This window comes from Delphinus delphis, chromosome 1, assembly GCF_949987515.2.
Source record: "Delphinus delphis chromosome 1, mDelDel1.2, whole genome shotgun sequence".
In the NCBI taxonomy this organism is placed as follows: domain Eukaryota; kingdom Metazoa; phylum Chordata; class Mammalia; order Artiodactyla; family Delphinidae; genus Delphinus; species Delphinus delphis.
In genome coordinates, this window is record NC_082683.1 from 74006227 (window position 1) to 74032807 (window position 26581).

The 26581-nt window shown below is 42.7% G+C and overlaps 1 protein-coding gene across 1 annotated transcript in view; it reads right to left on the reverse strand.

Annotated features, from left to right (window-relative positions):
- The window catches only part of LPAR3 (lysophosphatidic acid receptor 3), a 69664-nt gene extending 52440 nt beyond the window's left edge, over positions 1 to 17224 (reverse strand). Inside the window, exon 1 of the mRNA XM_060006262.1 lies at positions 17102 to 17224. The gene's annotated coding sequence lies outside the window, so the exon portion shown is untranslated. The remainder of the gene's footprint in view (positions 1 to 17101) is intronic.
- Between the last annotated feature and the right edge of the window lie 9357 nt (positions 17225 to 26581).

Below are 26581 nucleotides of genomic sequence, written 5' to 3' on the forward strand. Positions count from 1 at the left end.
AGTTGGAGATTAGGTTAGTTGGTAGGCTAACGACCAGAAGAGACCACTCCTTCTAAGCAGTCACGTTTGCTCACTGAATTCTTTTAATAATTCACGTTAACGGAAAAATTAGGATCGCATGGGAGATGTAAGTCCACATATGATCCTCGAGGTTCATTCTAGCCATTAGTTTCAAGGCCCTTAAACTGCTCCTCCTGCCAGGAGCCTCTTCCCCCAGATACCTTCAGGGCTCACTTTGCCACCTCATTCTAGCCCAAAGGTCACTTCACCAGAGATTCTCTTCCCTGCCCCTTTGTAAAAAAAGCACCTCACCCAAACCCCTGCCCTCACAGCACTATCGCCCTTTCCTCTGCTTTATTCTTCTCTACAGCGTTTCTCACTACCTGACACCATCTGCTTGGGGTTATGGTCTGTCCCCACCGTGTGCTTAGGAAGTCAGGGCCTTTGTGCTGTTGTAGCACATCCACAGCACATGGAACAATGCCCAGCACACAGTAGGCACTCAGTAAATACTAGTTAAATGTAGAATTAAATTAAGTAGCCTTGGGCACACGTGCCCCCTACCCAAACTGAGCATTCTTACTTTCTTCTACTGCTGCGTACTCTCTAATTTGGGTCTCAGAACTCTTTCATTTTCTTCTGTAGACTTGGATCCAAGCCCTGCTGGCTGAGAAGTGTGAGGAGTGGTGTTTGCCACCCTTGAACAGAGGCTTTACCAGAGCAGACAAGACAGGGTGGTCTGAAGGGCGGTCCCACCGTAGAGACCCCCCAACCCCCTGTCTGTATGGACATCAGAAATTATGACTTCTCTTTGAACATAACTTCCAAAGAAAGGGAGACCCAATGGCCAAGGTAGAACAATTTGAGCAACAAAATAAATAAAGTAGGATTGGACAATATAACCCAATGCATTTTTAAAAATCTATTAGTCCATATTGTTGGAAGTAAATGACTGAAAAAAATAATAAATGAAAAAGAAGAGACATATCTCCCATACAGAAAAATTCCAAATAAATTATGTAGATATTCCACTCTAAAGGAGGGGAACATATCTCCCACTCCGTAAGTGTGGACTGTGCATGGTGACTGCCTCCCAAAAGGAGAGTATGAAAGGGGGCGGGGCTCACTTTTCAGTGGAGAAACTTGACAAACATGACTTCGGCCAGGTGATCAAGGTCAACATCAACAGTGATAAGTCATGTTGCTAGTCTGTAACCTTGATAAAATATGTTAAGAATGGCACTTTACTCTGTAATCTTCCTTCCCAAAACCCATAACCCCAGCCTAATCTGAGAAAAACCTCAGACACATCCCAGTTGGGAGACATTCTCAAAAACCATCAAGGTCATCGAAAACAAAGAAAATCTGAGAAACTGTCACAGCTAAGAGGAACCTAAGGAGACATAACATCTGAATATAATGTGTATCTCAGATCCTGGAACAGAGAAGGAACATTATATAGAAAGTAAGAAAATCTGAATAAAGTGGGACTTTAGTTAATAGTGATGAATCTATATCAGTTCATTAGCTGTAACAAATGTACCATATTACTGCAAGATGTTAATAATAGGAGGGGAAACCATGTGTAGGAGTGGGAGCATAACATGGGAACTCTCTATTCTATCTGCTCAATTTTTCTGTAAATATAAAACGGTCTTATAAATAAATAAATATTAAAAATAGATTTTAAAAAGAGAGAGGGGAGAGGATGTTATCAATTCTACTATACCACAGTAATTTCAAAATAAATAAAGCCTGCAGGTTTCATAAGCAGTTATTTTACTCTTTGCTGTGGTAAAATAACACAAAGGAGTAGCCACCTATTGGAGATTCAACTTAAACAGATATTATCTATGACAGGGTATTGAGATCCTCGATATTCTTGGGTAAAGCTAATACGTTTACTTTAGGGGTACCTGTTACACTTAACTGTAGGGCTTTTACAGGTCTGCTACCCTATCTTAATACACTAGACCATTTCTCTTAAGAAAGCTGAACTCAACTTTGTTAAAGTTTCATCACTCTGTTTCTTAAGAACAAATAGTAAACTCACGCACATAAAATTGTTCTGATTGTGACCCCCTGCTCGCCACACAGCAACAAGGTCCCGCGGCACACCGAGTGCTTCTACTGGTAGTAAAGTTCCCAAGACAGCAGCCACAGAGGAGAAGCAGGCACACACCCAGTGCGCTTGGGAAATGAGAAACTTCCATGCCTCAAGTCATCTTCAGCTCAATGACACACAGGGGCAAATGCAGTCAGAGCTCAGCAGGATAAACAGGTTATTGTGCCAGGGCACGTTTCTGAGTCCTGTAGGTTGGGAGGACAGCCTGTTGCATGTCAGCTGTTTCAACCACTGCTTTCTCTCTCTCCATTGAGTGGGTGGATTTACAAGAGGCCATGGTATATACAAACAGCTGCTACCCTAGGACTTGTTTAATAAACAACTATAATCAAATGTATTGTTCCTCAGATGTCACTGATGACTGAAGACCTCTTAAACCTCTTGGTTAAACAGGAAGGCAAACTTGAAAACATACAGAACTAAACCAAATAAACGAGGTGAGACAGGGATTTTATACGATCAGCAAACTCCCTGACTCAGCTTATCCAAATGTAATGTAAATCTTTAACTGTGTTTACTTTACCAATTGTATATGATTTTAATCTCATCTAATTCATTAGGCTGGAAAGATGACAGATACATTTTGTCCTTTGATCCTCTTAAAAGTAAAGACACTAATCAAAATGCTTAAAATGAATAATATTTATATATAATATAACCCCATATGTTCTATTATATACCAAATAATCCTTAGATCATCATGTAATCACATGTTTGAAGGAGGAGAGAATGCCAAAATTTAAAGTGTGGACATTCATCTCTGAAAGAGATATTCTTCTTGTACAAAGAACTTCGTCATTCTGTGAAAATATATTTTGAGAAATTTCAAAGTTCCTACTTACAGCCAATGACTTCCCATAAGAAGAAAATTAGATTTCTTTACATTATAAAATTCACAACAGAGAAAATTTTGGTCCAAACTGTTTGTCCTGACTTAACCATGAACTGCATTCATTCCTTGGCTCACTCTCCGTTTCGTGACTCAGTCTCCTGCCACCAGTCCTGAGAAGGATATTCAACAGCCTCTTGTTCTAAATAATCCCCCGCTGTTCCCAGCAATAGGTGAATAGTGATCTGCAGTGACCCCTCCTTGCTTCTGGAAAGCACACCAGCTCAGGTTAGTGCCTGACTGAATTCTGAAACTCTATACAGGCAGGACAGTCATATTTTCAAAGCATGTGGCTATAGTGGGAAATGGTTGTTTTAATGAAGGCTTCAGAGGCTCCAAAGGAGGGTACTGCTGTTTCATCACTAAAGCAAGGAACTCGTAGCCATCCCCATCCTGCCCCCCTCTCCCACCCTATGCATGTCTCGTAGTAAAACAGCACATCTGTATGAAGGTAACCAGGTCACGGAAATGCATATAAAAGGCATTTGAACGCTGTGCCTGATCTCATCCATTGGTCCCTCCAGCTCCCTCTCCAACCTCCTCCACTTGCTCTTTTCCCTGCAGGACTGAATCAACCGGCTTCCTTGCCCTCCAGCTCCTGCCCTGAGAGGTACAGCGAGAGGTGAGGAGGAGTGGGTGGGGCAAGGCTGAGACATTGATTCCCCTGCTCCCTCCCTGCCAGGTCGCTACGGGTTGGCTGGGTTAGTACCTGGCAGGCAGCCTCTCCTTCTCCCTCCCCTTGGCTTCCAGGTTGAGGGGTGTTAAAAGCTCCTTGCTGTTTCTAGCTCTGGGTCATTGTACCATCTCTTGGTTTCCATGAATTCTGCCCTCCCCCAGTTACCAAGTTACCATCCCCCGCTCCAGATACCAAATTAACGATATCATGTTTCCTGTGGAACTCTGAGCAATACAGATATCTTCAAGGACATTGTAATACAACAGTGTTATTTGTAAGGTGTTACTATGTTATAGATTTTTCTTAAATCTTTTAGTAAGATATAGTACACATAATATTTCCCGGCTATAAGTGTAACAACTCTCAGAGAAGGAAAGAGGAATAAACTGTATTCCCAAAGGCATGGGCCAGTACCACAATTCTTTGGATGCCCCCTATGTCCCCTTAGAGTACCAGAACCCTAGTAAATTTCACTACACACAGTAAGTGATTCAGTCAATGAGTGATTTGCCCATAGTTAGAGGCATTATATACAACAAAGATGATTGCACTGGATTCCAACAGATCCCTGCATGTTGAAGTCTACCTCACAGATGTCCCCCAGTGTAATCAAGGATCAGTGCCAACTCTGTGCTCTTGTATACCATGGAAATAAATGACATGGGTTGAAGTGTTTATTGGGACCTAAGGTTAGCCAGGTTTGAATCTAGACACTGCAGAGAAAGAAGCAGGAGAGTTTTCCTTAAGGTGCTGTGAGGAGAGCAGGGCAGAGGGGGTCAGGGTAATGACAACCTGAGCCAAAGGGGACACTGCAGCCCGATGCAAGGCCATGCAGCCATCACTATGAGGACTGCCTTTTGGTGGCACTACTGATCCATCCTCCACAGTGGCATTTCCAGTGGCAGGGCCAGCCGTGGGAGATGCTGGATAAGCGCTACTCTCCAAGAAGCTCTGCAGGCTGCAATCTAGGTGCAGATGCTATAATGGCAGATGACCTTTAGACCCTGGGGACACAAGCTAGACTTAGTCACTGAGTAGACAAAGAAGCATGGGGGCTCAAGGCACTGGGGGGAGGGAGGTCAGGAATAAACTCATTTCTATTCCATCAACAGTCTCATCTTAATTCTAGCGTTCCTCACCTCTACTCTTCGTAACTTAATACAGACGCACTTGGGGGAGACCGGAGGTGGTCCTTGACTCTGGAACCTGTACACATCTATATACCTGGAACTTTCAGACATGTGTATATTCATTCTCCTAAGGTGACTTTTTATTTACTAAATTCGGACTCTCTTTTAGCCACTGGCGGGGGACTCCCCTGATACTGCACTGTGGAAGCAGCCTCTGCCTCAGTGTCAGCCTTTACTACCATACTGTGAGCTTCTGAAGGGCCACCACAGTTTCTCACTCATGTCTGTGCACCTGATGCCCAATACAGGTGCGTGGACAACGCGTGTCTGGTTCACGTGTTGGTTAGTTTTAGTTCACTGGTTGAAAGCGGAAGAGACAGAAACTTGATCACACTGGATTGAATAATGCTTGGGTGATACGGAAGTGTAAAGAAAGTATAGGCTATTCTTCCAAGAAATTTGGCTGACAAATACTTGGTAGCTCTCCTGTGGCATTCAACACATCATATTAAATATTGATTCATATTAGCCTCACTTCCAAACCTGTTGGAAGCAGAGCTAGTATCCTTCTGTCTCCCTGTTCTCTGAGGCACAAACACAGAACCTTGCCTGTAATCAGCACATAATAAAAATATGTTCAATTTTATTGAATAATTCAATAACAATTCCTTTGTTTCCAGTCCTCTTTTTCTTTGGTTTCACTGTGGACACTGAGAGAGTTATTCTCTTTTTGTAACTCCCCTCCCAAGCCTCTGTGACCCTACTTTTTCCTGGTTCTTTTCCCACTGTTCTCAGTATTTCTGTCTCCCGTTCTTCAAGGCTGTTCTTCAGCCTTGAAGTGTACATACTCCTAGACTTGGCTCTCAGCCCCCTCTTCTTTTCCCTTTAAACTTTCTTCCACAAGAGCTATGATTGCTCAAGTTTTTTCCTCTATGTGCATGACTCCTGAACTAGCTCAAGCCCTGACACCGCTCATGTCCTCTCACCCTCATGCTAAGCTCCCAAACTGCCTTCAAGATAAACAAGAAGAAAGTCACCATAAGGGTAGCATGTATGCAGGCTGGGACATGAAACCTCCCTCAGTTCAGCTGTCGGGATAGGAATAGAGTTTGAGGTTTAAGCACCAGGTTTTAATGCAGGGGCTAAAACAATGGTGGCCTCGGGCTTCACTAGCTGTTTGTAGCATAGCATTTGCAAGCTGGCAGAGAGGCTTGGGATTGAAGAGGCTTCGTCCAGCTCACACTGGCCAAGACCTTTTGTCCTCCCTCCTCTGGTGCTTTGCTTGGGCTCAGGGTAGACTATTGGAACCCCTTTCCTGATGCCCACTGATCCTGACTGCTGCAGTGTCCTAAGCCTTCAGATCTGCCCCTGCCCCAGCGCTCTGAATACCACCTTGTGGATTCCAGCTCCAAACCTGGGTATTTGATTTCTAGATTTCCTCCTGAGAATGGTTCTCAGCCTCTTCTCGCATGAACTTCCCTCTTGTTAACCTCACTGCACAACCAGCCTCTGACCCCCTGGTTGCGTGAAAAGGCCAGCAGGACCCCAGACTCTATTTCCGAGAGGCCCTGTCCTGAGTGACAAGGCATTGAACTCAGAACAGTTCTTCTAACTCATTTGCCCATGATTGTCTGCTGCCCTGCGAGTTCTCTCATAAATATTTCTTTTATCATTGTCTAGCTTTATGGTCTATGGCACAAAGTGTTGAACCATGTTTTCCTTTCCTTATAGAGTAAAAAACTCTATTTCCCAGCCTCCTTACAGGGAGGCATGTGACTAACTTCTTGCCAATGGACTGGCACGAATGAAGTACGCTGCTTCCAGGTTAGCCCTGAAATAGCGTGTGTGCCTCCGAGCTCTTTCACCTTCCTGCAAGCTGGAGCTCAAGCAGCCCTGTGATCAGCACTGAACCTTCAGACCAGGGCAAAGCCCTAGAAGCACAACTCCGAGTAGTCCAGGGACAAGTTTCCATTAATGAGGAGATAAGTCCAGAAACTGTGAATAAATACCTAGAAATGTTTGCGACAATTTGACACTGCTGTGAAATACAAGTGTGTGATCTGTGGAGTATAAACCAAAAGTATTTGTCTTCGGCACACTGGCAATAAAAAAAAATCCAGTCTTGAAACAAAGGGAGTTTGAGAAACATTGCCCTGGTGGATAGTGGAAAAACAAGATAAAAGAAGCCCTTCAGACTCAAACCACTCACCTCAGGACTGTTAACAAGAGAGAAAAATAAACTGTTGTCTTCAAATCACTGTAATTGGAGGCCTCTCTGCCTAAGAAGCCGGCAGCTCTAGGTGCAGGCACTGGCTGCTTCTCGCAGCTTTTAGCAAGGCATTCCCAGAAAGAGATGAGCTCAGGCAAGGATCGTTTGTAAGCAAAGGTGGAAAAGAATGGTCAGCAACCAGAAGCTGGAGGCCTTGGAAGATTAGAAAAGTGAACTGCTTCTGCGACCCCATAGAGCAGAAAATAGTATCACTGCTCACAGCCTTTCTCAAAGGCCTCTCAATAAAACCTGGTATTGGAACAAAGAAGTCAGGCCGACAGTAAAGGGTAAGCGTGCATTCTCCTGCCCAAGTCCATGTTTTAGAGGACTTCAGGGCAGAAACCACTAAGGAGAGGAAAAGAGAGATGGGCCCAGCATAGAAGCTGGGAAAAAAGAAATGCCTGAGACCTTGATCCAAAATAGAATTTGGATGTGGTAACTGGTATATGGAACTGACTAGAAGCAAACAGACCAGAAGCCTATAAACTTTTTAAGGAATTATACTGCTGTGGAAGCCACAGAGTGGCCTGGAGCTCACACTTTCCAACACCCATTTCAGATATGGCCACAGAGGGTAATGGACAAGGAAGAACTTCCCAGGGAACAGAGTCAAAGTCAGGACCACCAGGAAGCCTCTCACATACAGCAGAGGAAGGGACCAGGGCAGGGAAGTCTTAATTGCTGCCCAGCGGGGTTCCATCATGTCTGCTGCATGTCTCCCTTTCTTCTGAAGGGGAGTTTTGTTTTGTTTTGCTGTGGTTTGCTTATTTCCATTCCTCCAGTGCATAATGGACATTCATCGGTCAGAATAAATAAAGAAATGGACATTTTAGCATGGGTATTTAAAACAGGGTTTAGAGAATGGAAGGCCAGAACAGTGGAGCTCTGGTCACCTAAACACTTTCAAGGAGAGCATGGCAGGCTGTGACACATAGGAGGGCCGGGTAGTGGGGGGGAAAAGGAGCAGAAGCTTTGGCGTCAGCTGAACCCGGGTCAGATGTAGGCTCATCACTTTCAGCGATGGCTCTAACCTGGCATACTGCTGATCTGGCCAGAGACTTTTCCTTCCTCTCTAAAAATAACTACAACATAATAACTACAACAACTATATAGGATTGTTGAAAGGATAATTAAAGCAATGTATATAAAGTGAGTAGCAAGATGCTTAGGACATAGGGTGTACTCAATAAATGGTAGATAGTACCTCCCAAGAAAGTTAACTCAATATTTCCCCAAAATTCAATAGAATATACGACTGGCATTCTGGAATTTTAACTGTTCATGCTCTAACACTTCAATTTAACAAAGACAAATAACAAAGGCATCCTATACTTACACTAAAATAACCACAGTCCAGGAAAGACTCTTCTCCTGCCTAAGAGTATGGGCCTAGAGCCACAGTGACTAGGCTTAAGAGACTGCCACTTCCCTCTTCTGTTGCTTGAAACAAAGCAGGGAGGCAGGAGTGTAGAAGTGGGTGAGGAAGCAGAGGAGAGACAATGTGGTGTGGCAGAAGAACACAGGCTTCAGGTTCCGCGTTCAAATATTAGCAGATAAGCAGGTAAGCAGAGTGGTTAAAGAGCATGACCCCCAGAATGAACATCATACTCAACAGTGAAAAACTGAAAACTTTAAGACCAGAAACAAGGCAAGGAGACCCACTCTGGCCACTTCTATTCAACAAAGTATCTCAAGTCCTAGCCAGACAAGACAAGGATATAAAAGGTATCTATATCGGAAAGGAAGGAGTAAAATCATGTTTGCAGATGATATGATCTTATATGTAGAAAACCCTAAAGATTCCACAAAAAATAACTGTTAGAACTAATCGATGAATTCAGTAAGGTTGTAGGATACAAAATCAACATACAAAAATCAGCTGCATTTCTATACGCTAACAACGACAAGCTTTTTGGAAATTAAGAAAACAATCCCATTTACAATAGCATCATACTGAATAAAATACTTAAGAATAAACATAACCAAGGAGGCAAAAGACTTGTATACTCAAAACTACAACACAATGATGGAAGAAATTAAAGAAGACATAAATAAATGGAAAGACATGCTGTGTTCATGGATTAGAATCTAATATTGTTAAGATGTCTATACAACTCAAGGTAATTTACAGATTCAGAACAATTCCTATCAAAATCTCAGCAGCATCTTTTTTTTTTTTTACAGAAATAGAAAAGAAATCCTAAAATTCACATGAAAACACAAAGGATTCCAAACAGCCATAACCATCTTGAGAAAGAACAAATCTAGAGGCCTCATACCTCCTGGTTTCAAAATATACTACAAAGCAATAGTAATACTAAGTTACAGTAATCAAAAAAGTATGGTTCTGACATAAAGACTGACATATAGATCAATGGAACAGAATAGAGAGCCTAGGAATCAACCCATGCATATATGATCAATTGATCTTTGGCAAAGGTGCCAAGAATATACAATGGGGAAAAGACGGTCTCTTCAACAAATGGTGTTGGGGAAACTGGATATCAAAAGAGCAAAAGAGCATGGCCTCTGGAGATAACTGGCCTGAGTGTGAAGCCTTACGTACCAGCAAGTTAGTTAACCTCTCTGTGCCTTAATTCTGTCATCTATAAAATGGGGATAATAACAGCACCTTCTTCCTAAGACTATAGGGAGATTTAAATAAGGTGCTTAGAATAGCCTCTGACACAGAGTGTTAATTTCATTACTGTTATTATCAGTGGGGCCTGAGGATAGTTACTTAACCTCTTTGAGCCTCAATTTCCTCTGTTACAAAAGGGAGACAAGATCTAACTTGTCAGGTTACTGGGTTACTGGGGCAAAGTGAATGAAACAGCCAATGTAAAGTCCTCAACCCACTGCCAGGTCCAGAGGAGTGAGACAAGTCCAGTAAAGCAACAGGGTAAGTCTGTTCCCAATAGGTTGGGGAGGGGGATCCCAAGAGAGATTACCAGGGAGGGGAGGTCAAAGGAGGCAATCCCTCCCTCAGACAGGGTGGGTCACCGGCATTACAACCCCAAGAACGTCTCCCCTCTACCACCCTGTCCAGGGTCACTAACTGGTGTTTTTCACTATCAGTTGAAACTACTTGGTCCCAGAGAATAAGTATAAAAGGAGTTTAGCCAGAGGGGTTGGAAACCTGATGTTTAACCTTCTAATCATATTACCATGCTTCCTCTAGACTACTCTATCTGGATCATAGAGTAATCCCTCAAAATATATTCACTAATATACCACTGAACAGTTTTCAAAGTGAGTTCATGTCTCTCTTCCCATTTGATCCCATGGTGAGATGGGCACTGTAGCTTTCTCCATCTTACAAAGAAAATTAAAACTGGGAGACACTGATTCACTTTGACCAGCTCTCATCCTTCTAGCCCAGGGCTCTTTTCACCACCCTGACCACTGGAGCCTTTTTTCGTTAGTTAATCCTCTAACCCCAAGAGAAATAAAAATGCAGATTTGTTCTCCATAATGACATTAATGCCTTTTGCAAATATTTAGTGATTCTAGACGTAATATAATGTGGTTGTGGTAAATGTCAATAAAAATTTGTAAATGTACCTCTACTTAGAATTGTTGACAAGAGTTTATGGGAAAAATCCATAATCAAATGAAAAGGACTGAATAAAACTCTAAATACACGATAGAAAATAGCGATGATTAGTCAGTTTGCCTGCTTCAGAGAAAGCTCAGAAGAGCAAGCAACCCAGTTTACTTCTAACATATTGAACGATATAACGTAAGAAACAGTTTCTCCTAAAGCATTTTACTTTCTCCATCAACAAAATAGAGACTACCAGTTGAACTAGGCCACAGACATCAATTATCTGACTCTAGAAATTAGGCTGGAAATTAACTGAGAAAGGCTAGTAATGACCTAGTAGCAATCCACGGAAACCTTTAAAAATGTATATGCTGTTTCTATCTTTGCTTTCTTTCATTCCCATCTTCTTCTCTCTTCCTCTGCCTTCTCTTTTCTTCCCTCCCCAGAACTGAGGGGTCAGCATGTGGCTGAGAACGCAGTATGATGGAGAGAGTTTGGGGAGTTGCACAGAAGCATGGGCTGTGGCTGGGGAGCCACACAGAGTAGTGAGCTGGAGGGACTGGAGGCTGATAATAAAGTTGCATAGACACACGGGTTAGCAGGGCTGGCACCAAAGATGAGCAGCAGTGGGAAGAGAGATGGACAGAGAGGAGGCAGGATGGCCTTTGTGGCTGAGAGGCGGGCTACTCTGAGCAAATAAGTAAAAATATTGATGGTAATGAGAGTCAAGTTTCTAACTGCCAGAGAAGATATGTAAAAAGATATAAAGCGATAAGACTAGAAAGGTCCTTGGGTGTTGGACTGGAATTGGAGGTATTAGTATGAACTCATGATTTTACAATATATGGCCTAATGCAGAAAATATATAAATGTGTATGTGTAAATACATATATACATATATTTCCTAGCTCTGTCCTTTGAGAGATGTAAGACACCCCAGCAAAAATGGACACAATCAACCTTCTGGATCTTGGTTTCTAAATACCATTCTCTACCAAAAAGGATGACTAACCAGGAGAGGGAAAGTACAAGATAAACCTGGGATGCCTTGTGGTGACAGAAAATTTTTAAATGTTCAATGGATGATAAGGATGCCAAAAGGACAAAGGAGCCAGTTTTTGTCAAACTGAGAACAATTTGAGCATCAAAATAAGTAATTATAGCAAGAGATCTCAACATATTGTATACAAAAGGAATCCACGAATACTTCCTAATATAAATGAATAAATGCATGAAGGAGAAAGAAAGTTCTTCCTAATAGCAGAATGCCAACTAACAAATGTGGAAGGAGTGATGGAAATAAAGAATCACCATTTGGCAACCTTCAGAGAGGTGGCTGATTCAGGCAGAGGTCATCAGTGAATGATAAGGCTGTAGGTGGATGTTTAATGAGAGACAGCTATTAGCATAACCTCAGAACACCTCCCCACAAATACCAATAAGTTTCAAAGGGAAAAATGGTGAATTTAAGGTGGGGAGATCTGGCAAACACCAACATAACCAGGTGATTAAGGCCAATATTCCAGTGGTGGACAAGCTGACATCGTGTACCTTCTAATGCGATGTGCTGACAAGAGCAGAGTACCCTGCCAAGAACATATGACCTAAGTCTGGTTCTGAAGAAACACCTGCTAGACCCAGGTTGAGAGTTATCTACAAAATGTTAAGACCTGTACAACTGCAAGGACTTTAGGAACAGGGAAAGTCTGAGGAACTATTTTACAAAAGACATGACAAATAAATTTAACATGGATCCTAGATCAGACAGGAAAAAGAGACACTTGGGGAAGTACTGATGATATATGGATGGGCTCTGTGGACGGTAGTGTTGTACCCGTGTCAACTTCCTCGTTTGGTGGTGGAAGAATTAATTTTATGGGCCAACTTGGCTGGGTTAAGGGATGCCCAGGTAGCTGGTAAATCATTATCTGGGTGTGTCCATGAGGGTATTTCCAGAAGAGATTAGCATTTGGGTCTGTAGACTGAGTAAAGAAGATAAGCCTCACCGATGTGGCTGGGTATCATCCAATCCCCTGAGAGACGGAATAGAGCAAAAAGGCAGAAGAAGAGCAAATTTGCCTGGTTGCTTGAGCTGGGATGTACATCTCCTCCTGCCCTCAGACATCAGAGCTCCTGTTCCCAGGCCTTCAGACTCAGACTGGACTACACTACCAGCTTTCCTGGTTCTTCGGCTTGCAGATGGCAAAACCGCAGGACTTCTCAGCCTCCATGATCCCATGAGCCAATTCTTATAATAAACCTCCTCTTATAAACAGCTATATATGTCCAATTGGTTCCATCTCTTTGGAGAACGCTAATCCTAAGGCCATTTTTATAGAAAAAAATTATATGTATTTTCTCTTTGCCAGACCCATGTGACAGTTTAGTTCAGGGAAAGGGCTCCCATTTAAAGGACTGGCCTATTAAAAATCAACCAGGGGGGCTACCCTGGTGGTGCAGTGGTTGAGAATCTGCCTGCCGATGCAGGGGACACGGGTTCGTGCCCCGGTCCGGGAAGATCCCACATGCCGCGGAGCGGCTGGGCCCGTGAGCCATGGCCGCTGAGCCTGCGCGTCTGGAGCCTGTGCTCTGCAACGGGAGAGGCCACAACAGTGAAAGGCCTGCGTAAAATACAAAACAAAACAAAACCAGGGCTAGTAGGTCCTGCAGCCTAATGTCCCAGGGCACAATAAAGACATAGGACTAGCTGATGAGTAATTACGGGGCTGACTAACATTGTTTGGAAGGGGTGAGGCAGGCTATACTGGGCAGGCTGTTTTCCAGAGCGACACCCAGTCTGGCCTGGACTAAAGTATATGAATGATTCACATCTGAGGAGGGGAAGCAAGGTCCATGGGAGCAGGGAGGGGCACAGGCAATGAAGTTCAAGGAAGTAGGCAGACAGGACGAGAGGCTAGGGGTCAGGGGCCGCAGAGGCCAGGCCAGGAGATGAAGAGGAATAAGGATGATTGACATCAGTCTGGGAAAGAGGGGGCGGGGACAATCCAGGAAGTCACACCTTCCTCTCACTGGGCACTACTCTCCTGGCTCACGAGGCAGGTCAGGCAGAGAGCAAGACACACCTCTCAGATTGAATTAAATAATTAGCTTAATTGTTTGTGTGGGGGGGTGGGGGGATGCCTTGAGTCAGTTTAGTGCTTTGCAGAGTGAACCTCAGAGACTTAAGTTAGCAAGAAGGCACAGGAGTGTGAGGACGGCACAGGGCACCCCAATTCAACGTCTGATGATCTCCAGTACCACTCTCCTCTGTCTCATTGGCTGATTAGTTAACCCTGTTTCTGTCCACTAAGAACTGAGATGAGCAGACAGTACAGGTAATTCTAAGAGGGAATTAAAACTTCTTTGGACCTTTTGCCCTGTGCCTTTGATCACACAACGTCAGGTAATCTCAGCCCTGAAATTTCTCTTCCTTTCATATTTCCCACAGAGCAGTTTCTCAACCTTTGGCAGGATTTCCTCCTTAAAATCTCATATGCTATCAGAAGGCAGGAAAGAGGGGTGTGGAGAGACGGCAGCAATGACCACTTAGCATGTCCAACACCCACATGGAGATCCTCCCGCCCCCTACAGCCTGCCTGGGGTGTCCCACATCTGGAGGCCCTGTCTCTTTATCCAACATTTATGTGGCCCTCACCAGGTGCAAAGCCCTTTCACATGCCTGACTTAATGGGACCCAACACAACCCATGCAGGTAGCTAGAAAAGGAATTATTATCCCCATCGTGTGAATGAGAAAACTGATTCAGAGATGATAAGTGATTTATTCAAGGTCACAAGAGCTCACAGGAGTGGTGCTGGGGTTAGAACCCAGACCCCTGTACTCCAAATTGCCTCTCTAACCCAGCACTGTGAAAGCACAAACTCTCAGGGCTTCTGCAGACAGCTCTAAACCCCTCACCTCCATCTCTCCCATCCACGGTAGAACTAAGTTCCAGGGGTCTCCTCCACATAAACACAGAATCCAGGATGAGGGACAAAGGATCAGCAAGGCCAGACAGGAGGCAGCTCAGTACCTGCAGGAGAAATGATGGAGGGAAGAGCAAAAGGACCATGGCAAGGGAGGAGGAAAGCAAGTAAGGAAAGCGAGCAGAACATCTCTAAATCACCAAGGATTTGGGAATCTACCTTTGCACTCTCACTACTGCAATGTACATTTGCACCATGTTTATAGAAATGTCAATACTTTATCTAGGAGGAAAAGAGGGCAACCAACATATAAGGAATACTTCCTGTATATCAGAGACCCTGCTAAGTGCTTTCTCTTTTCATCTTGGGAGGTGGATATAATCTTCATTTTTACAGACAAGGAAATTAAGGCTTAGAGGTGAAGCAAAGTATACAAGGTTACGAAGCCTGACCTGGAACAAAACCTGGTCTCTCTGCAAAGCCCTGCTCTTCTCTTTATACCACATTAATAATACCTTAGGCCTGGGCTCTGCCATTTAGAACCTTGCAATCAGACTTAACCACTCTGCTGGTTATAATCACAGGCTACAGAGCATTTTGAACGAATGTACAGTCCAAGGAGAATGGTTAATGGGTAATTCGAGTTATAGTAATTCCCATTCAAGTTACAGTGATTCCCCCTGCCACGGCCCAAAGAAATAAGACGCTGGGGGCTTAGGTTATGGTGGATTTCTGCTCCAAGATGAAAAACTTGGGGGAGAGGCAGCCAGCCTTGGGCATGTGTACACCACTTTGAGAATGTGTACCTTGACTGCTGCCGGGCTACAATGCTGTGTGTGCAGTGGTTCCTCTGTGCCTGTGTATTTTGGAAAAATGAGAGAGAATCAGCATGTAGATTTTCAAGTAGGCTCTGATGGACATACATGAAAATAATCCCATATTGGAATGTTTTCATTTCAGTCTTCATTCAGAGAAAACATATGCAGATCTGTTCTATCAAACATCTTGTAAAACAGCCAGATACCTAAAATAGATCTCATCTAACAATATAAAGAGGCTGGTAACTACTATTTATGCATTTGTCAGATTTAGAAAAGAAATGTGTTATTTCTCGTTTAATCGAAGCTACAAAGTTTTGAACTCTAAAGACAAAAGAAAACCTGAAAATGTGCCAAAATAATCCATTGTCCTAGTTACCTGGTAGTAACAATCAATATAAGTTACATCCAGATGATTGGATGTCCAGTCCCTACATGATACAGTCATACAGTCTCATGGCACAAGAAACAAGTCCAGAAGCTTATCTCAAGTACATAAACCCCACTGGTAGGGTTTGCTTGCTGGTCTTTTTAGAATGGCCCAGTTTGTTTAGACTAGCATGGTGTTAATAGAGCCAAGGTTGTGTGTTTTTAACTGTATCACTTCTGTTCAAAAAAGAGGAAAACTCTATTCCCAGGACTCAGACCACACAAAGTTGGATGCAATTCCTCACTGTAAGCTGGGCTAGCAACCACTGATAGGTAGTTCACTGGAAAACCCAACAACTCTCCTTAGCAACACAAAAGTTCATGCATTAATGACATGCTGTGCAGTGCATGAAATAATAAGCGACTTGTAAAGAGATCACCTGTTTGGCATTTACTTTATTCTCCGACTTACAAAAAGCAAGTAGGAACCTTGAGAAGCTAAGAGGCCCTTAACTTCTAAAGTAACGTTCCAAGGCCAGGTAATACTCAGGGCAGCAAAGAAGTGAGGAGGGAGAAGTGTACGACAATGACAGTAACGAAGCACCAGGAACACACTTCGTGGAAAATACTCAGTTTAAAAATGCTTTTGAGGGCAGTTTAAATGATGACCTTAATAAGACTAAATTGTTTCCAATACTCACAGTCACTCCTCCAACTACTTGCTTGAGAAATTTCTAAGCCATTTTAGGTAGTCGCAACTTGTTGAAGGAAAGCAATAAAGTAACGCTGCTACAGAACAAAGCACTTTTGTCTGCCGGTAGTGAGAGGGGGACCGCGGGGACCGTCACTTACTCTCAAAGCACAACCCCCAACAGTGTCACTAGTTAGTTCGTAATAACCATTTCCCGAATCTCTGGATGCCTTGCTTGGTTCGACCTGTTCCCTAACACACCACAGGCTAGGGAGTAACTGAAGGCTGGAAAATGTTATATCCCTAGGCTCCACGAGAGAACCTCAGTTCACCATCGACGGCTGTAAAACCGAGTTTGGAAAAGAAGCACCTGTGCAAAAGCAGAGCGGAGCCTGCGCCCCGCTCTGCGCTCCTCTGCGCCCAGCCCACCAGCCCACAGCTGGGGCGGGCGCTACGCGGATTCCGCATCCCGCCTGCTTCTCCCTCCTAAAATAAAAAAGAATTTTAAAAGAAGGCGGAAAGGGCAAGATGCGCCACACACCGCCCAAAGAAGGCTGTCCCAGGTACTCGGAATGGGTCTGGGGCCCGGGCTGGACGCCAGGCAACCCCGAAAAGCCTCCCCATGCGCCCCGGTCGGCCGCCGCTCCGGGAACCCACTCACCGCTCACGCTCGCCCGCGCCGCGGAGCCCGGGAGCGTAGACCCCTGCTGCTGCCGCATGCCCTCGGGGCCGAGCGCGACAGGGAGACCGGGGGCCGGGCGCGAGCAGCCGAGGGCGACGCGACAAGCGGGCAGGCGGCGGCGCGCCTCCTCTCCAGCGGACGCTGGGACCCGCCCGGAACCCGAGGAAAGTTTGGCAGAGCGAGGGGTGGCGCCAAGGGGGCGGAGGGGCCGAGTCCCGCCCTGCCCCTCCCCGCCCTGCCCGACCTTTCCCACGGGAGAGCGCCCCCCACTGGCGAGGCACGGATCGGCGCTCGGGGGCTCTTCTGCTGATGCCCTTCTGCCCGGGACTGGTCCCCAGGAGTGTGGCCGGCCTCCAGGGGGAGATGGCGCCCACTCAAGGACCGCTAGCACCCACAGTCCCTACAGGGCCGTACCTCGGAGCCCCGTATTAAATCACTGTCCTCCTGTCCCTCTCCTCACACTGAGGGGAGAGATTTGTTTGAAGTGGCTTCAGGGAAGTACAGCCCACGTGTGAGGCAAGCTCACCGTCAGGCTGACCGCTTGCTCTAAAACTCCAGCTCCAAAGCTATCTGAGGGAGCAGGCAGCCCCCAGAGGCCACAGGTGTTCACAGACATTTGGCTTGGGACCCTTCCTGGGCACCTTTTTATTGAAACAGGAAACAAAAGATATTTTAAGTTCTTGTAAGAGAAATCTGGGCCTCTTGGGGTCAATACTCTTGGATACTTTGTTTTTCAAAGCTGAAATATAAAGCCTCCACTGACCTGCATTTGGTAAAGAAGAAAGGTGCAAAGTAAAACAATGTTTGTCGTGAACACTTTGTTCTCTCTGAGCTCTGCAAAGCAAAAAGAGGGCACAGGTGTGCAGAGAGTTGGGTTCTCCCGGTGACCTCAGGAGGGAAATATTGTGAGTCCTTCCTCCTCATTCTTTAAAACCTTGGGAAAAACTGAGAGCATATGCGGGAGATGTCTTCCTGTAGCCCTTTGCCATTCATTCGTTCGTTCATTCATCATTCAATATTGACATTAGGTCTTTCTGTATGCCAACTAGGAACCATATCCCAGGAAACAATCTGGACCTGCCTTTTACCATCAAAGAAATTCCACTCTCTCTGAAAATAATGTTTTTATAATGCTTTATTCCTTGTGCAGTGGATCTCATCCCATAGGCCATGACGGCGTGGTGTGCCTCAAACCTTCACAGGGAGGCTATATTTTGATCAACATGTGCCCAAATTATTGTTGCTTCACCTGGGTGTGCAGAAAATGACTCTGTTGTCTTACAGGTGAACTGCGTAGAGAGAGATGCAACTTACAATGTTAATGCTAAAGAACGATCATGTTTACCCGCACAAGCAAAATTCTTGCAGATGATATATATGAGAATGAGGCCAGGGGAGTGAACAGCTCAACTCAAATAGCACAGTGCTGAAGGGCAATGTAGTGAACACAAAAATTCTCAACCACCAGCACATAGCAAATGCTTGACTCAACAGATATGTAGTATATTGAGTGAGTAACTTGTTGTAGGCTGGACTGGGAACTGTAAGTACCACTTAGAGCCTACTTTTTGCTGGGAAATTTGTTCCAAGTTCCAAACAACTTATTAGCAAAGGCACTTTGGCAACACATTATGTTGTAACTTGAGAACTTCCTGAACTGGATTCTGTAGAGCCAGATGCGATTACCTTTAATGTATGAATCCTTAAAAAGGAAGAAAGGATAAGGAAACATGGTGAGCTGTGTTGCAAAAGGAAGAAGACATTCTAACTAGATGGTTTTCAACAAATGTGGCTCAGATCTTAGCAGAAGACAAGGAAGTGATGTAGGAAAGAGGTGCAGAGGGGAGGGGGCAGAGAGAACATCCAATTTATTGACCTACAGGCAGGAACAGGAAAAAGAAGACAAGAGGCAAAGTAAAGAGAAAGATGTGGCCCCCAATTCTGGTTTTTAGGAAGAAACTCAGGGATTATCCACCAGAACTTTCTTTAAGTCCTCATAGGGTCTACAGTGTCTCACTTCTCTACCAAATATTTTTTTTAAATCAGTAAAACCAAATTAAAATTAACATCAAAAAATGGTGAACACAAAGCCTGAGGGTATACTTTGCCTTAAAGAGCACTGGCTGGAAAATCATTCAAAACTTTTTCAACAAACATTTGCTGATCAGCTTCCTGTATACAAAGTGTTGTATTTTGTGTTCCTGGAGATGTGAAGATTTATAACATTGTTTCTATAAGCGGAAGGGGGGCTGGAATTCTACAGTGCTTGATAGAAAGGAATAGCGATGGCTGAAGGAACAATTATGGCCTTGGAGAACTTGTGTCAGCCAGCATTTCCTTGGCAGGGAATAAATGCTGCAAAATAAATAAATAAGCAAATAAAACTAAAAACAGGCCAGCCACCTGCCACAGTGAGAAGCAATGTGGGACAGAGGCACAACTTCTCCCTCTCAGGATTTATGAAAAGAGGTTCATATTCTTCTGCCCCCAACTCAGCTGGGACCTCCAAGTGTAAGGGCAGGAGCTCACAGATTTGTTCTTATCTTTGGGAAGTATATGAACTGAATCACTGTTCAGTTTTGCTCATCTGTACTAATTAGCAATGAGGATGCTTACAGCAGGTGAATGGTATGAGGAAGTGGAATGGCAGCTGTAAAGTGAGATGTGACTGGTACTCGAAATAACAGTTAGCTAGAAGGTTCTGAGGAAAGTCTGAGCAAAAGGTTAACTCTAAAGAAACCAAAGGAAAAGAGAGATGGCACAAGCAAGGTGATGGCCATGTAGAGTATCTCTCAACTGCATGTAACTTCAAGTGGAAAGCCATATTGATAATCCCAGTAATAGTCCCCAAATACCAAAATTCAACATCAACTTCGACTTCATTTAAATTGAGCAAACCATCTCATATGACGTGTGTGAATCTTAAATATTCATCCCATCACTACTTAATTCTGCGTAGTTTTATGTTTGCAAAAAGAGTGACCAATTTTGAAAATAAAAGTCATGATGGGGATATTGCTTTAGCAGATATGAAAATACATTATAAAACCATAACTAGGATGTCCCGGGACCCAGATTTGTGATTTGCAAAAGATGGCTCCTCTTGAGCTCCAAAGGGCTAAATGCTGAAAGAAGCTGAACATAAACTATTTTTTCCCATAACCAATCAACTAAAAGAAAGCAGATGAAGAATCAGACCACCCTCCCTGGAGACTAGATAAGGTTCTCCCTTACTGGAGAGGAGAACTGAGCTGGAGAAGAAGCAACACTGATAGCCTTGAGCATGAAGTAGCTGACTCCTCACCATTCCTCAAGCTAAATTATCAGAGAAACGTAGATCCTTCCCTTAAGTTATGAACCCAGGAATAGTGTGGTAGAGTGTATTATTTAAAAACATAAGCTACCCCTCTCTGGGGAAGAATTATACTTCTCTGCTTATCCATTTGATTTCTTTGGTCAATAAAGTGTGAGCTGGACTACTAGCCAGAACAAAGTTCCTCCTTTTCTCTCTTCCTCTATGCTGATATCAGCAATGTCCCAGACAGAGACAGTTCCATCATCCAGTTACCTGATCCAGGAGTAAAGAGGGCATGGACCAGCAGTACCATGCCTGACCCAGGAATGACATACAAGTGAGAAATAAACCTTTGTCCTTTTAAGCCACTGAGATTTGGGGAGCATTTGTCACCACATCATAATCTAACTTATCCTCATTAATACAAGTAGAGATATACTGTGCCCTGCTGTCCATCTGAGACTTGGGTAGGAAACTTTCTTGTGTGTGTGTGTGCTCCATGCTATGGTGATAAGGGAACAGCAATATTGAAGTGGTGACATGGCATAGTTAGACGTAGGAGGAACTGAAACCACTGTCTAAGTTTTCTGTGGGCCCCAGACTGAGGCAGAAAAATACTGAAGTCAGTTCTGTATGGAAAAGTACCTAAAGGGACATATACTGGCAGTGGGTGCACCAGGGATAGAGGCAGAATCCAAAGACTCACCTCTTAAAAGAATGTATACTATGTGTTCATTACCCACCCATTCAACCCCAACACCTGAATACTAATAAGTCCGTTCAGGTCTCAGATGTCACAACAGGGAGAAAATGCGAGGAGCAGAAGCCTAAGTATAAACTTCAAATGACCAAGACTGCTGAATTTGCCTGTCAGTGATAGAAATAGGAGGTTCAAGATAGAATTTAAATCCACTTTTAGAAAAATAGTTATATGTTTGCCTGCCTCAGTTTGCAGCCTGAGAAATGTGTACATACTACACCAAGATACTTTAAGAACACATCATGGGGCTTCCCTGGTGGCGCAGTGGTTGAGAGTCCGCCTGCCAATGCAGGGGACGCGGGTTCGTGCCCCGGTCCGGGAAGATCCCACATGCCGCGGAGCGGCTAGGCCTGTGAGCCATGGGAGAGGCCACAACAGTCCGAGGCCCGCGTACCGCAAAAAAAAAAAAAGAATACATCATGGAGGTTGCATATATTCAACCACTGTGGGGTGCTGAGAGTCTAGGCCAGCAAAGCTAAAGCCATGCATGGACAATGAGAACACCTTATATAATAGGCCAGTTTTTGCTCCCAAACCTGACACTCAAGCTATGACTAGATATTTGCCCTGTCTGAGAAGCCATCAAGAACCTGCTACTAGCAACACTTTCAGCTGCACAAATATTTATTCTGGTAACCTGAAAAAGAAAACACAAATAGTTGTAAATAAATCTTGTCAGGATTTTCTGCATTCCATGCACTAAACTTTTTTTCCTTGTTTTGCAAAGGACAGCTGTAATATGACCCTAACGTTCTCATCTCAGGGATTGATAGTTTCAATTGGATTTGGGGTTAATATTTAATGTTTTTTGTATAATTTGAATAATAATACAGAAGACTGAGACATGAGTAGACTATAAAAACAATCTGAGCTATTAACCTTTACTCAATTTAAAACAGAGGATTGATTCATTCAAAATAGAAGATCAAGAGAAGTTTTCATTCTTTTTTTTTTGATGTAGTAAACTTTGAAACCAAAAAATATAAAATAAAATCGGGTTCTGTGATTTTATGAAAGAAGCACATTGTAATAACTACATCACATAATTTTATACTTGGCTTTACGATCATTAATGAATATTTCTTTCTTACAAACAAGAAAATACGTCATGATACATTATTTTGCTATAATTGAAGATTTTTTTAGAAGGCTTAATTCTCAGCTCCTTTTAATTTCTGGGTCATGGCTTACTTTGATTATGTTGTGTTATGGTGGGAATGAACATAGTGGAGGCAAAGAACAATGAGAGAAGCATGAATATTAGTAAGAAGAATACTGACTCGTGTGTAGGAATAAATATTAAATAAATAAATATTGTGAAAACCAAAAAATTTTTAAAAGACATGTTATAGGACTTTATCATAGAAGATTGTTTGAATTAAAGTACCTATAACTTCTGAGACTTGCTGTCAAGTTCAAAAACTTTAGTATACTCTACCATATTCACTAGTTATACAAAGTTGGCCAGTTGCACTCAGTCTTTAAAACTATAAATGTAATAATGTACCTACCTCAAACTGCAGTGAAAATTAACAAGAAATATTATACTATAGTAATTTTTTTAAAGATGAGATTATTACTAGAAAAATAAAACAGGGTTATTTCATGATGTTAAAAGGGTCAATTCATCAAATAACAGACCTTCAAAATGTATGAAATAAAAATTAACAGAACTAAAAGGAGAAATAGACAAATCCATACCATAGTTGGAGATTTCTTTTTTTTTTTAAGAGTTAGGTGGTGACTTTTATTCCAACCTCCCGCCCAGGACAGAAATTCTTCCTGAAGGATGATTCTAGGCCTCAAGTATCCAGTTGAAGGTGACCAGAACTTGGAAAGTTCCTGACATGATAAGTCAGAACATCCAATTTAAGAACAGAAGTAATGTTAGAAAAGTTTTCTTTATGTAGGGCCAGATCTGTCTCCATATGTAACTTCCAGCAATTTGATCCTGTTTCAGGTCTTGGGAGGTGTTTTTTTTTCTTTTTGAATTTTAGAATTTTATTTATTTTTTTATACAGCAGGTTCTTATTAGTTATCCATTTTATACATATTAGTGCATACATGACAATCCCAATCTCCCAATTCATCACACCACCACCACTTCCCCAGCCACTTTCCCCCCCTTGGTGTCCATACGTTTGTTCTCTACATCTGCGTCTCAATTTCTGCCCTGCAAACTGTACCATTTTTCCACATATATGCATTAATATATGATATTTGTTTTTCTCTTTCTGACTCACTTCACGCTGTATGACAGTCTCTAGATGCATCCATGTCTCTACAAATGACCCAATTTCGTTCCTTTTTATGGCTGAGTAATATTCCATTGTATACATGTACCACATCTTCTTTATTCATTCATCTGTCGATGGGCATTTAGGTTGCTTCCATGTCCTGGCTATAGTAAATAGTGCTGCAATGAACACTGGGGTGCATGTGTCGTTTTGAATTATGGTTTTCTCTGGGTATATGCCCAGTAGTGAGATTGCTGGGTCATATGGTAATTCTGTTTTTAGTTTTTTAAGGAACCTCCATACTGTTCTCCATAGTGGCAGTATCAATTTACATTCCCACCAACAGTGTAAGAGGGTTCCCTTTTCTCCACACCCTCTCCAGCATTTATTGTTTGTAGATTTTCTGAGGATGCCCATTCTAACTGGTGTGAGGTGATACCTCACTGTAGTTTTAATTTGCACTTCTCAAATGATTAGTAATGTGGAGCAGCTTTTCATGTGCTTCTTGGCCATCTGTATTATGTCTTCTTTGGAGGAATGTCTATTTAGGTCTTCTGCCCATTTTTGGATTGGGTTGTTTGTTTTTTTAATATTGCACTACATGAGCTGTTTATATATTTTGGAGACTAATCCTTTGTCCATTTGCAAATATTTTCTCCCATTCTAATGGTTGTCTTTTCATCTTGTTTGTAGTTTTCTTTGCAAAGGCTTTTAAGTTTCATTAGGTCCCATTTATTTATTTTTGTTTTTATTTCCATTACTCTAAGAGGTGGATCAAAAAAGATCTTTCTGTGATTTATATCAAAGAGTGTTCTTCCTATGTTTTCCTCTAAGAGGTTTACAGTGTCCGGTCTTACATTTAGGTCTCTAATCCATTTTGAGTTTATTTTTGTGTATGGTGTTAGGGAGTGTTCTAATTGCATTCTTTTACATGTAGTTGTCCAGTTTTCCCAGCACCACTTATTGAAGACACTGTCTTTTCTCCACTTTATATCCTTGCCTCCTTTGTCATACATTAGTTGACCATAGGTGCATGGGTTTATCTCTGGGCATTCTATCTTGTTCCACTGATCTACATTCCTGTTATAGTGCCAGTACCATATTGTCTTCATTACTGTAGCTTGGTAGTATAGTCTGAAGTAAGGGAGCCTGATTCCTCCAGCTCCGTTTTTTTCCCTCAAGACTGCTTTGGCTATCCGGGGTCTTTTGTGTCTCCACACAAATTCTAAGATTTTTTTGTTCTAGTCCTGTAAAAAATGCCAGTGGTAATTTGATAGAGATTGCACTGAATCTGTAGACTGCTTTGGGTAGTAGAGTCATTTTCACAATATTGATTCTTCCAATCCAGGAACACGGTAAATCTCTCCATCTGTTTGTATCATCTTTAATTTCTTTCCTCAGTGTCTTATAGTTTTCTGCATACAGGTCCTTTGTCTCCCTAAGTAGGTTTATTCCTAGGTATTTTATTCTTTTTGTTGCAATGGTAAATGGGAGTGTTTCCTTAATTTCTCTTTCAGATTTTTCATCATTAGTGTATAGGAATGCAAGAGATTCCTGTGCGTTAATTTTGTATCCTGCAACTTTATCAGATTCATTGATTAGCTCCAGTAGTTTTCTGGTGGCCTCTAGGCTTCTCTATGTATAGCATCATGTCATCTACAAACAGTGACAGTTTTACTTCTTCTCTTCCAGTTTGTATTCCTTTTATTTCTTTTTCTTCTCTGATTGCCATGGTAGGACATCCAAAACTATGTTGAATAATAGTGGCCAGAGTGGACATCCTTGTCTTTTTCCTGATCTTAGAGGAAATGCTCTCAGTTTTTCACCATTGAGGATGATGTTTGCTGTGCGTTTGTCATATGTGGCCTTTATTATGTTGAGGTAGGTTCCCTCTATGCCCACTTTCTGGAGTGTTTTTATCATAAATGGGTGTTGAATTTTATCAAAAGCTTTTTCTGCATCTATTAAGAGGATCATATGTTTTTTCTTCTTCAATTTGTTAATATGGTGTACCACATTGATTGATTTGCGTATATTGCAGAATCCTTGCATCCCTGGTGTAAATCCCACTGGATCATGGTGTATAAGCCTTTTAATGTGTTGTTGGATTCTGTTTGCTAGTATTTTGTTGAAGATTTTTGCATCTATATTCATCAGTGATATTGGTCTGTAATTTTCTTTTTTTGTAGTACCTTTGTTTTTGGTATCAGGGTGATGGTGGCCTCGTAGAATGTGTTTGGGAGTGTTCCTTCCTCTGCAATTTTTTGGAAGAGTTTGAGAAGGATGGGTGTTGGCTCCTCTCGAAATGTTTTTTTGGGGTTTTTTGTTTTTTGTTTTTTTTTTTGCGGTATGCGAGCCTCTCCCGTTGCGGAGCACAGGCTCCGGACGCGCAGGCTCAGCGGCCATGGCTCACGGGCCCAGCTGCTCCGCGGCATGTGGGATCTTCCCGGACCGGGGCACGAACCCGTGTCCCCTGCATCGGCAGGCGGACTCTCAACCACTGCGCCACCAGGGAAGCCCTTCTCTAAATGTTTGATAGAATTCACCTGTGAAGGCATCTGGTCCTGGACTTTTGTTTGTTGGAAGAATTTTAATCACAGTTTCAATTTCATTACTTGTGATTGGTCTGTTCATATTTTCTATTTCTTCCTTGTTCAGTCTTGGAAGGTTATACCTTTCTAAAAATTTGTCCATTTCTCCCAGGTTGTCCATTTTATTGGCATAGAGTTGCTTATAGTAGTCTCTTAGGATGCTTTGTATTTCTGCGGTGTCTGTTGTAACTTCTCCTTTTTCATTTCTATTTTTATTGATTTGAGTCCTCTCCCTCTTTTTCTTAATGAGTCTGGCTAATGGTTTATCAATTTTGTTTATTATTCTCAAAGAACCAGCTTTAATTTTACTGATGTTTGCTATTGTTTTCTTTGTTTCTATTTCATTTATTTCTGCTCTGATCTTTATGATTTCTTTCCTTGTACTACCTTTGGGATTTGTTGGTTCTTCTTTCTCTAGTTCCTTTAGGTGTAAGGTTAGATTGTTTATTTGAGATTTTTCTTCTTTCTTGAGGTCGGCTTGTATTGTTATAAGCTTCCCTCTCAGAACTTCTTTTGCTGCATCCCATAGGTTTTGGATCGTCATGTTTTCGTTGTAATTTGTCTCTAGGTATTTTT